Here is an 11,617-nt window from a genome sequence, read left to right on the forward strand (position 1 = left end):
GGGGACCATAAAGGGTCTAATGTTAAAAACAAGTCAAATTGTTATTTTTTCATTTATTTTTTAATGCTTATAGTAAAAATCTACAGTATATCAACTTCTGGTTCATATAAAGTTAAATAAAACAAAAAGGTTTTATGCGTTTTCTGGCAAAGACAACTTTGTTTTTTACAATAACACTGAAATATGTAGTATTTCCACCACTGCCCAAAACGTATACGAATCGATTTTTTCCCACACCCCTATATTTAACGGTATATGATAATATCGTCAATATAAAGGCACTCGACTGGTACTTTATTGTTCATCTTATGAATGTAGCAATATTCATTGTTTGCTTATTCGCTTTTTGAACGCCTTCCTGGACATGTTCTGCGTCACAGCTTTGCAAGCCTCTTGTGTGAATCCAAACATGGCAACCCAACAGCGGGTGACAAAAGTAACATCCATGGGTGACTGTAAGCCCAAGAAAAGCCCTCAGTGCTACTTGCAGAACTCCATTGATCCGTCTCCGACTGACTCGCTGGTGGATACAGTTGGCGAAACTAAATATGTTCAATCGTGCCGTGAAAATAAAGTTCCGTAGTCTCTTTGTGTGTTTCTGTGTGGGATAACACAAGGTGTGTACGGATATAGTGGCTGAGTTCCTGACGTCAGCAGATCTGTTAGTGAAGAACATCACAGAGATATTGGATGTTCTCTCCGAGAGATGAGATAGGATCTCATCACATGGCTGCAACATTCTTTGATTTCGTTATTTTCATGACATTTCGAGTCATTCGCAAAGAGCAGAATGTTGAGTGACAAGTTTCGGAGATGCAGCCGTGACATCAAAGGGGAACGCCAGCATTGCTGGGTAAGAGGCTCCAGTTGTTTTGGCTTTTTGTATGAGTTCTGCAGAAGGGGTTATTTTGAGGCATTCATTTGAGTTTTTTTCAATCAATCAATCAATCAAGTTGGTTTTAACTGGATAAGAAGCTACTTAACCAAAGAAGACATATGTTGAACCATGTCTTTTTCAAATGATAATAATAACAGCTTCAGTCGTTCAACACACATTTTCAATGGGAGACAGGTCTGGACTGCAGGCGGGCCAGGAAATACCCGCACTCTTTTTTGTTACGAAGCCACGCTGTTGTAACACTTGCTGAATGTAGCTTGGCATTGTCTTGCTGAAATAAGCAGGGGCGTCCATGAAAAAGACAGCGTTTAGATGACAACATATGTTGTTCCAAAACCTGTATGTACCTTTCAGCATTAATGGTGCCTTCACAGATGTGTAAGTTACCCATGCCTTGGGCACTAATGCACCCCCATACCATCACACATGCTGGCTTTTCAACCTTGCGCCGATTACAGTCTGGATGGTTCGCTTCCCCTTTGGTCCGGATGACACGATGTCGAATATTTCCAAAAATAATTTGAAATGTGGACTCGTCAGACCACAGAACACTTTTCCACTTTGCATCAGTCCATCTTAGATGATCTCGAGCCCAGTTTCTGGATGTTGTTGATGAATGGCTTTCACTTTGCATAGTAGAGCTTTAACTTGCACTTACAGATGTAGCGACAAACTGTATTTAGTGACAGTGGTTTTCTGAAGTGTTCCTGAGCCCATGTGGTGATATCCTTTAGAGATTGATGTGGGTTTTTGATACAGTGCCGTCTGAGGGATGGAAGGTCACGGTCATTCAATGTTGGTTTCCGGCCATGCCGCTTACCTGGAGTGATTTCTTCAGATTCTCTCAACTTTTTGATGATATTATGGAGCGTAGATGTTGAAATCTCTAAATTTCTTGCAATTGCACTTTGAGAAACGTTGTTCTTAAACTGTTTGACTATTTGCTCACACAGTTGTGGACAAAGGGGTGTACCTCGCCCCATCCTTTCTTGGGAAAGACTGAGCATTTTTCGGGAAGCTGTTTTTATACCCAATCATGGCACCCACCTGTTCCCAATTAGCCTGCACACCTGTGGGATGTTCCAAATAAGTGTTTGATGAGCATTCCTCAACTTTATCAGTATTTATTGCCACCTTTCCCAACTTCTTTGTCACGTGTTACTGGCATCAAACTCTAAAGTTAATGATTATTTGCAACAACAAAAAAAAAAGTTTATCAGTTTGAACATCAAATATGTTGTCTTTGTAGCATATTCAACTGAATATGGCTTGAAAATGATTTGCCAATCATTGTATTCTGTTTATATTTACATCTAACCCAATTTCCCAACTCATATGGAAATGGAGTTTGTATATATATATAGACATATATATATATATATATATATATATATATATATATATATACTTTTTACATTTTCCTTTGTTTGTTTTTTATTGTAGCAACATGGTGGTTAACGTTTATATATATATATATATATATATATATATATATATATATGTAAATATTTTTAACCCAATGCAGCCCCCGAGTCAAAAAGTTTGGAGACCCCTGGTGTTATCTCTGCAAAGGCAGAATGTTTAATAGTGATGTTTTATTGGATCTCAACAGTGAGTGTACTGAGAAGTATTTTCATTTAGTCACACTCAAAAATGTTTTTTATTTTATTTTTATAGGCCCTTCCTCACTCACGTATGAACGCTAAAATTAAAATGATTAAATGCAAAAATAAAAGCACTCTTTCGGTTTGCGGTGGTTTACAGGCTGGTTGGATGTAATGAAGAAATAAGCTGGAAGCATCCATGCAAATTGAGAGAGGTTACAGTTTACTTTGTGTCTGAGTCATAATTGGCTCTAAGGGATGAGGGACTAAATGAGTTACCTTGCCTGTGACTGTGGTGAATTTGAAACTATTTATGTGGCCCGCTCGGAGGCCTTGAACTTTATGAGGCATGTTTTGATGCAAAAGCATCCCAACGCCTGCTCCATTAGCATGAGGCTGTGCTTATTCCTTTCATTAAAATAGATAAATGCAAGTTCTAACACAGGCTAAGTCATTGTTTTATCTCTGCAGGCAGTCACATGGTGCAATGTCAAATATGTCAGCCTTATTCGACGCCAACAAGATAAATAGAGCTTCTTTGGGAGTATGAAAATATGAAAGTTTGCTCTCAAAACATAAGATTTTTGCTTGCCAACAAAAAAAATCAAGGTTCATCTAATGCGAACTGGAATGTGACCGACACCACACTACCACTTAGTGCAGGGGTCGGGAACCTTTTTGGCTGAGAGAGCCAAGGAGCCAAAGATTTTAAAATGTATTTCCCTAACAGCCATATAATATTTTTTTTAACACTGAACACAACTAAATGCGCACATTTTTAAGTAAGATCAACATTTCCAGAGTATAATAGGTCTCATATTCTTTGTAAAAGCAAACTGTGGAGGGGGCGTGGCCTGTGGGCCTGCAGCAAAGCGGGATGTTGCCAGGACCGGCCTCGAAATCAGCGACAGGTGTGTAGAAGGCCCACCTGGGCCTTTTTATCTTATAAATGATAAATGGGTTGTACTTGTATAGCGCTTTTCTACCTTCAAGGTACTCAAAGCGCTTTGACACTACTTCCACATTTACCCATTCACACACACATTCACACACTGATGGAGGGAGCTGCCATGCAAGGCGCCAACCAGCACCCATCAGGAGCAAGGGTGAAGTGTCTTGCTCAGGACACAACGGACGTGACAAGGTTGGTACTAGGTGGGATTTGAACCAGGGACCCTCGGGTTGCGCACGGCCACTCTCCCTCTCTCCCACTGCGCCACGCCGTCCCCAAAATTATTATTATAATTTTTTTTTTTTCTCAGCCATGTGCGCTTTATTGGTTTTTGTGGAACCGGAGGCATGTTACTCCATACACAAACCTTCATAAACACCACCATTCAAAGGTCTATTTTTTTTTTTGCATCTTGAAAAAAAAAATATTCAACCAAATATTAAGAAAGTACAAAAACAAAACAAATTCAGATTATAACTTACATATTAAGCACCTGTCGCTCTGTTATAAGCAGCAGCCAGGAAGAGAGACAAGGTTGGGGCTGGAGCCAGAGCGTGAGTGAGGACGAAAGAGAAAAAGACAATTGCTTGAAAGCAACAGAGACAAATTGAAAAAACAAAACAATACTTTACCCTAAAACAGGCTCTCATGTCGGTGCTTGGTGGTCTGAAGAACCCCCAGGAGGGCAAGCCCAACACTAACCAATAATAAATAAACAACTTCTTACCATTAACGCAACTTCTTGAACATAAAAATGCATGAGAATGTTTTATATTTTGAATGTTATTTTTAACACTATGATTACAAGTGGAATTATTCATTACTTATCCTGTTAAGCAATGTCAGCTCAGATTTATCCGAGAGCCAGATGCAGTCATCAAAAGAGCCACATCTGGCTCTAGAGCCATAGGTTCCCTACCCCTGACTTAGTGTCTACTGGATGAGAGCGTTGGCTCCTATAGCAAGGCTAATCAGCTGCCAGCCCGCGGGGCCACACCCGGCCACCAAAGCTTTTCATTTGGTGCGCCAAACATCACACAAATAGGCTCGATGAGGTCATGTCTATGTGATCATGTTTTGTTTTATTCATGTTCTGTTTGTTTTTTGGCCACTCACTTCCTGGTTTGTTTTGTCACCATGACTACCCATTAGTTTTCACCTGTCCTCATGAATCACACCGGTTTTCACTAATCACCACAGTATTATTTAAGCCTGTCTGTTTCCGCGCCCCAACAGGTATTAGCGGAAGGCCCCGACCGCCCACCGGATGGCGAGGCACTCCATCTCCACCGTGCTGTACCTCGCCTCCCAAGTCCGAGAGTTTCCGGCTCCTGCACATGCCCTGCCCGCAGGTGATGCGTGGACCACGCCCCTTCCACACACGGTTATACACAACAATTAACTACACACATAGTCACACACATACACCCCTTTTTGGTTTAGTCACACTCCATTCTCTTTTTTATTTTATATTCTTAGTATTGTTTATTCTTATATATATTTATTTATATATATTATAAATACATAGAGCAACATGTTGGAAAAATTGTTTCTAAATTATCACAAAAAAACTTTTTATTACATTGTGTTCTGTACAAGAAGACAAAAGGCTGAACACTTCCAAAGAAGAAGGCTCATAAAACTTTATTGGGATTACAAAGCGAACAACTTCCAGAGAGTGGCCGTGCGCAACCCGAGGGTCACTGGTTCAAATCCCACCTGGAACCAACCTCGTCACGTCCGTTGTGTCCTGAGCAAGACACTTCACCCTTGCTCCTGATGGGTGCTGGTTGGCGCCTTGCATGGCAGCTCCCTCCATCAGTGTGTGAATGTGTGTGTGAATGGGTAAATGTGGAAGTAGTGTCAAAGTGCTTTGAGTACCTTGAAGGTAGAAAAGCGCTATACAAGTACAACCCATTTATTTATTTATTTAACTATTTTGGAAGTATTTTACAAACTCTCTTTGAACTATTTTATGGGAATCTCTTTGAACTATTTTATGGAACTCTTTTTGAACTATTTTGTGGGGCTCTCGTTGAAATATCTTATGGGACTCTCTGAACTATTTTATGGAACTCTTTTTGAACTATTTGACGAACTCTCTTTGAACTGTTCGGTAACCGAAGGCAACGCTGTTTACGATCCACTTCCCTCAGGAAGCAGCTGTGGGAAGGAGGGGGGGAGAAAGTCAAATAAAGAAGGAGGAGTACGATCTTGGGGCAGAGTGTGGTGCAGGACTGTACAGAGAGTACAGTGGCCATGTCTCTCCTCAGATCTGAGTCCAAATATAAGTCTGTGTCTGTTTGATTAGTTGCCTTTTGTCTTGTTTAATAGATGTCATCAGTGTTTGAACCTGACAAATATCGCCCTCTTGTGGAACTGTGCCGTCACCTCCTCCTGATACACAACATTAATACTGCTTGGCATGCTACTGCAGGGATCGAAGCCTGGACATTGTCAAAACAATGTGGGGGTTTTGGCCAAATGAGTATTCCTTTGGACAGATGCCAAGAAGAGGCTGTTGATATCCCAGCATACATCAGGGTCAAAAATGAAATGATAGACTGCGCAAAAAGGGATGGACCAAGCGAAAGGAGTGTAATTTGCAGCAATTATTTTAATGATTCTGACTTCAAAGATGAAAGGCTTTAATCAGAGTTTGGATGGAAAAAAAACATGAAAAGACTCAAGCCGAATCCGATCCGGAAAATCAGGAGCGCCATCGAGAGGAGAAAGACTGAGTCTGAATCTTTTCGTCAAAAAAAAAAAAAGGATGATCAATTAAAAGTTGGACCCACTAAATTACTTCTCCACGGCTGAGGTGAAATATTGCCTACAATAAAACAGGCTTCAAATAAAACAAGATGAAAATGTAGATTTGGCTTCACAGCTTTCAAGTATATGCCCAATAAAGACTGGAACATCGTGTTTATGCAGCACATTTTACAAGTTGTAAAAACGCTCTTTTTTTACTTTAGGATGTGCAGGTTTTTTATCATGTTTCCAGGTTGCTGATGTTTTTCTGCTGCTGGTCGACTGAGCTTCTGCATTCTGCAGAGGGGGTCATGAACACCGATTCTTTAGGACACTTAGTGTGAAGTCTGTAAGGTTGGGGACAACAATAATTCTCCTGGGTTCTGGATGGACTTTGACAGAAAAATGCCATTTGGGTCAAGCTATAGGTACAAGCTCTCTTCTTCTTGTTCTACGGTGTACCAAGCCAAGCAAAGTCAAAAGTTATTACTTTGAAACTTTTCGTGGAACATTTCACTTAGCCCCGGAAAAAAAAAAAAAAAGGGGGGGAACAATAAAACTTTTCAACAACAAATTTATCATTGTCAGTTTTGTTTTGCAGGAGACCATGAACAACAGATCATTGAACAGTTTCTTGTAAGTGTCCAGCCGGAGAGTAAGAGAGAGACGATTATCCAAACTTTATCAGGATGAAAAAACCGAGAGAAGGGTGTAGAAACATCTCAGATTGTGGAGACATAGGAATGAGCTATAATTTTGGAGTCGGAAGACCTCTAACCTTCAACAACATATAGTTTATATTTTCATGCTGAACACTTAATGCAACATGTGTTTATACTGACGAAGTATACCGTATTTTTCGGACTATTAGCCGCACCTAAAATCATTTTATTTTCTCAAAAATCGACAGTATGCCTTACTAATGATAAGTGTGACCAGTAGATGGCAGTCACACATAAGAGATCGACTGCAATATGGCGCCAGTATACATCCATCCATCAATCCATGTTTTTCCGCATATCCAAGGTAGGGTCGGATCCCAACGTAACCTGGGTTTTGCCCGTGGCCTCTTACCGGTTGGACGTGCCCTAAAAACCTCCCTAGGGAGTCGTACAGGTGGCATCCTGACCAGATGCCCGAACGACCTCATCTGGCTCCTTTCGATGTGGAGGACCAGTGGCTTCACTATGAGCTACCCCCTTACCTCTCTAAGGGAGAGCCTCCCCACCCGGCGGAGGAAACTAATTTCGGCCGCTTGTACCCGTGATCTTGTCCCAAAGCTTAACCCAAAGCTCATGACCATAGGTGAGGTTGGGAACGTAGATCGACCGGTAAATTGAGAGCTTTGCCTTCCGGCTCAGCTCCTTCTTCACCACAACGGATCGATGCAGCGTCCGCATTACTGAAGACGCCGCACCGATCCGCTTGTCGATCTCGCAAACCACTCTTCCCTCACTCGTGAACAAGACTCCTAGGTACTTGAACTCCTCCACTTGGGGCAGGGTCTCCTCCCCAACCCAGAGATGGCACTCCACCCTTTTCCTGGCGAAAACCATGCACTCGGACTTGGAGGTGCTGATTCTCATCCCAGTCGCTTCACACTCGGCTGCAAACAGAACCAGTGAGAGATGAAGATCCTGGCCAGATGAAGCCATCAGGACCACATCATCTGCAAAAAGCAGAGACCTAATCCTGCAGCCACCAAACCGGATCCCCTCAACGCCTTGACTGCGCCTAGAAATTCTGTCCATAAAAGTTATGAACAGAATCGGTGACAAAGGGCAGCCTTGGCGGAGTCCAACCCTCACTGGAAATGTGTTCGACTTACTGCCGGCAATGCAGACCAAGTTCTGGCACTGATCCTACAGGGAGCGGACTGCCACAATCAGACAGTCCCATACCCCATACTCTCTGAGCACTCCCCACAGGATTTCCTGAGGGACACGGTCAAATGTCTTCTCCAAGTCCACAAAGCACATTTAGACTGGTTGGGCAAACTCCCATGCACCCTCAAGGACCATGCCGAGTGTAAAAAGCTGGTCCACAGTTCCACGACCAGGATGAAAGCCACACTGGCGCCAGTAAACAACACCAAGACTTTAAATATTTCATTGAAAATAAAGAACATAACACACGGCACTCAAAAATCCGTCAAAATGTTTTAGTACAACTTTGAAGCCGCACCGCACCGTAGTCAAAGATACAAGCATTGCGATGGTGTGTGTATAAGGACCACAATATGGCACCCATTAGCAGACATTATCTGGTGTCTTGTTTCACAATATCATGCAAAACCAACTTTTCTTATCTTCGGGTACCTGCTGATGTGTATTTGGGTTCTGCATAAGTCCTGAAAATTGGCGCACATCCGCCACTGTAGTCCGTACCAATACTGTAGTCGATAAGCTTCTTCTTTTTCTTTATTTTCTTGTTATGGGACATTCACCCATTGCTGTTGCAATTTCTAATAAAAAATTGCGTAAAGTTCTGACTTACATCTCGGTATGGAAGCGCTAAAAACTACCGGTGTAGTGAGTTTACGTAATTCACCCACGGAACTTTAGTCGGATGTTTTTTCACGGGACAAATTTCCGGCGTTGTTGTTGCACTAGTGAGCCACGGATGAGGAGATTCTGCTCCGTTATCTAATAAAATAAAGTCTGAATGTTATTAAAACAATTAGCTCCATCTTTTGACACTTCTTCCACTCCCGTCCTTGCACGCTACACCGCTACAACAAAGAATACGTGGAGAAGACGCTGTCGAAGGTGAGCCACGTAAGTAAGACCGCCCACGACTTGAAGATGATCTGTAAAACATCATCTATGCAACATTTTGTTCAAAGAACTACCATTACGTGTTACGGTGCGCCTTTTGTATGAAAAAAGACCTGAATAGACCCGCTCATCGCCAGTATCCGATGTGCCCTACGGTCCAGAAAATACGATACATATATGTATGTATCAGTGACGGGAGGTGAATTATACACCAGGTGAGGCATGGATACTTTTGGAGTTTTTTTTCTTCTTTTTTAAACTTAAATTCATATGAGCAGCTCTAATCATTGTGGATTTAGGTTGCAAATTAGAATAACAGGAAAACGAAGGAAGTAAATTGCTTTCATAAAAACGTTATCATAATGATTTTATGGTTTGACAAATTGGTCCAAAAAGTGTTTGACAAAATAGTTATTAAATACTTTTTGGTCCCATTTTCTTTTAACAAAATAAATCAAGTATTGTGAGTGTATCTTACCTTTCTGTATGTGTACCTGAAGCAGCAATAACACCCACAAACGCTGGCTTACTCTAATAAAAATGCCATGTTTGTTATAAATACAGTTAAAAAATAAGAACAAAGGCTGGCTTCCGCTGGAGAGACATGTGTCTGCTAGCTTTAGCACCCCCACTTCTCCCAGTGTGGCAAGTTGGAATACTGCTGAGGCCTTGAACAATATATCGCCCCCTACTTTGAGGCAGAGGTACTTGCTGCCTCATGGCCTACCTTTTCCTCGTGGCATCAAGCAAGCGCCCCCTTTCACGCACACGCTCAATACACGTTGTGTGTAGCCGTGGAGGCACCACTTAAGTCTGCCTCACTTCTGGTCTGCTGCTTTATTTTGATCAGGAAACACAGAATTTCCGTGATTCTGACCATGAAAATTACCCAAATATACAGGAACCACACCAAAATCACATAGAAAGCATGGACCAAAAGAGAATTATTCAAACTTTATTACTCTGTTTTTTGACATCTCATAGTTAAGCCTTTTCCCCCTCCTGGAGGCAAGGTGATGCACTGCCTCACTTGCCTCCCCTGACAGCACGTCACTGGTATGTGTGACATATTGTGCAAATCTCACTTTCGATATTGTTTAGTCTAGGATTCTCGAATGTTTTGAACATTTTAGTTGAAACTGTGAAGGTGTGGAGGAGATATAAATACAACAATTAATCCTCGTTCTAAGTGAACCGTCCGCGGGTATTTCCATCAATGGTAGAGATTTACCGAAAGACCTCTGCGGAATCTGCAATCCTTATTTTCCTGAACGCAGTTGGAGTCCGAACGCAAATATGTCGACACTGCAACCCGATGACTGTAAATTCTCCGTCAATGGTTGTGTAATCCAGCAGAGTCCGAACTCTCTGCCTCATCTGGGAACGTCGTGGCGCAGTTGGGAGAGTGGCCGTGCCAGCAACCTGAGGATTCCTGGTTCAATTCCCAACTTCTACCAACTCGTCTGTTGTGTCCTTGAACAAAACATGTCACCCTTGCTCCTGATGGGTCATGGTTAGGGCCTTGCATGGCAAAAGTGTGTGAATGGATGAATGTGGAAATAGTGTCAAAGCGCTTTGAGTACCTTGAAGGTAGAAAAGCGCTATACAAGTATAACCCATTCACCATTTATCTGAGGAAGGCTAACCTTCGTGTTTCGCGACAATGTAAAGTACGTACTTGGAGTGGAGCCCGGCGTGAATTGCAGTCCATCACGGAGCAGAGAGACTTGGTTGAAGGACGTTATATAGGAGGATTTATCTAAAACTACTTGAAATCGCAGAGAGTTTTCATACAATTTATGGCAACGGCGGATACGATAGAGCGGTCCATACAATAGCAGTAGAAGAACAAATGAATAATATGTTAGTCCAAACGATGGCCCGCGCCAAAGTCCTAAGTCGGACCGCGAGACGTCACAAGTTTAACGACTGATTCCTCGGTAAACTGGTTTAAGTTGGGGAGTTTTTGCAGCCCTCATTTGGAGGCTGATGGAATCACTCGTTAACAACCGCACGTTTGTTTTCAGCATCAATAAATACGACCTGATCCTAACAAGTTTCCATACTCGTGCTCTAAATGGACTATAACCAATAAACGAAGTCAACCAACTGTCACACGTAACAAACATCCTGCTCATTAAACTTTGTAGACGTTATAAAATCTGGTCAGGATGCCACCCGAACGCCTCCCTTGCCTTGCCTCGCTGATTATTGATTTGACCACGCCACGTAAGATCCTCTTTATATTTATGCCTATGTGCAAGTTTTTTGTTTGTTTTGTACCATTGATAGTGTCTTTTGTTTATTTGTATATAGTCATGCCATCGTGCTGTTTTGTTTGGAGTTTAGTATAGATTATTATCCGCCACTGAGCGCGCCCTTTGTTTTCCCTTTTTGTATTATAGTGTGTAAATAAATTGATCATGTACTCACATTCACGCCTGGATCGTTCTAAATTCCCTACCCGTCGAAAAAGAAGCAAAACAAATCCAAGTCACAGTCTTTGACAATGTATAAAGCCCTAATTCACAAGTGTCTCAAAGGGCTGCACGAGCCACAACGACATCCGCTATACGGAGCCCATAAGGGCAAGGAAAAACATCCCCCCAGTGGGACGTCGGTGACAATGACT

The sequence above is a fragment of the Nerophis ophidion genome, linkage group LG17, assembly GCF_033978795.1.
Source record: "Nerophis ophidion isolate RoL-2023_Sa linkage group LG17, RoL_Noph_v1.0, whole genome shotgun sequence".
Taxonomy (NCBI): domain Eukaryota; kingdom Metazoa; phylum Chordata; class Actinopteri; order Syngnathiformes; family Syngnathidae; genus Nerophis; species Nerophis ophidion.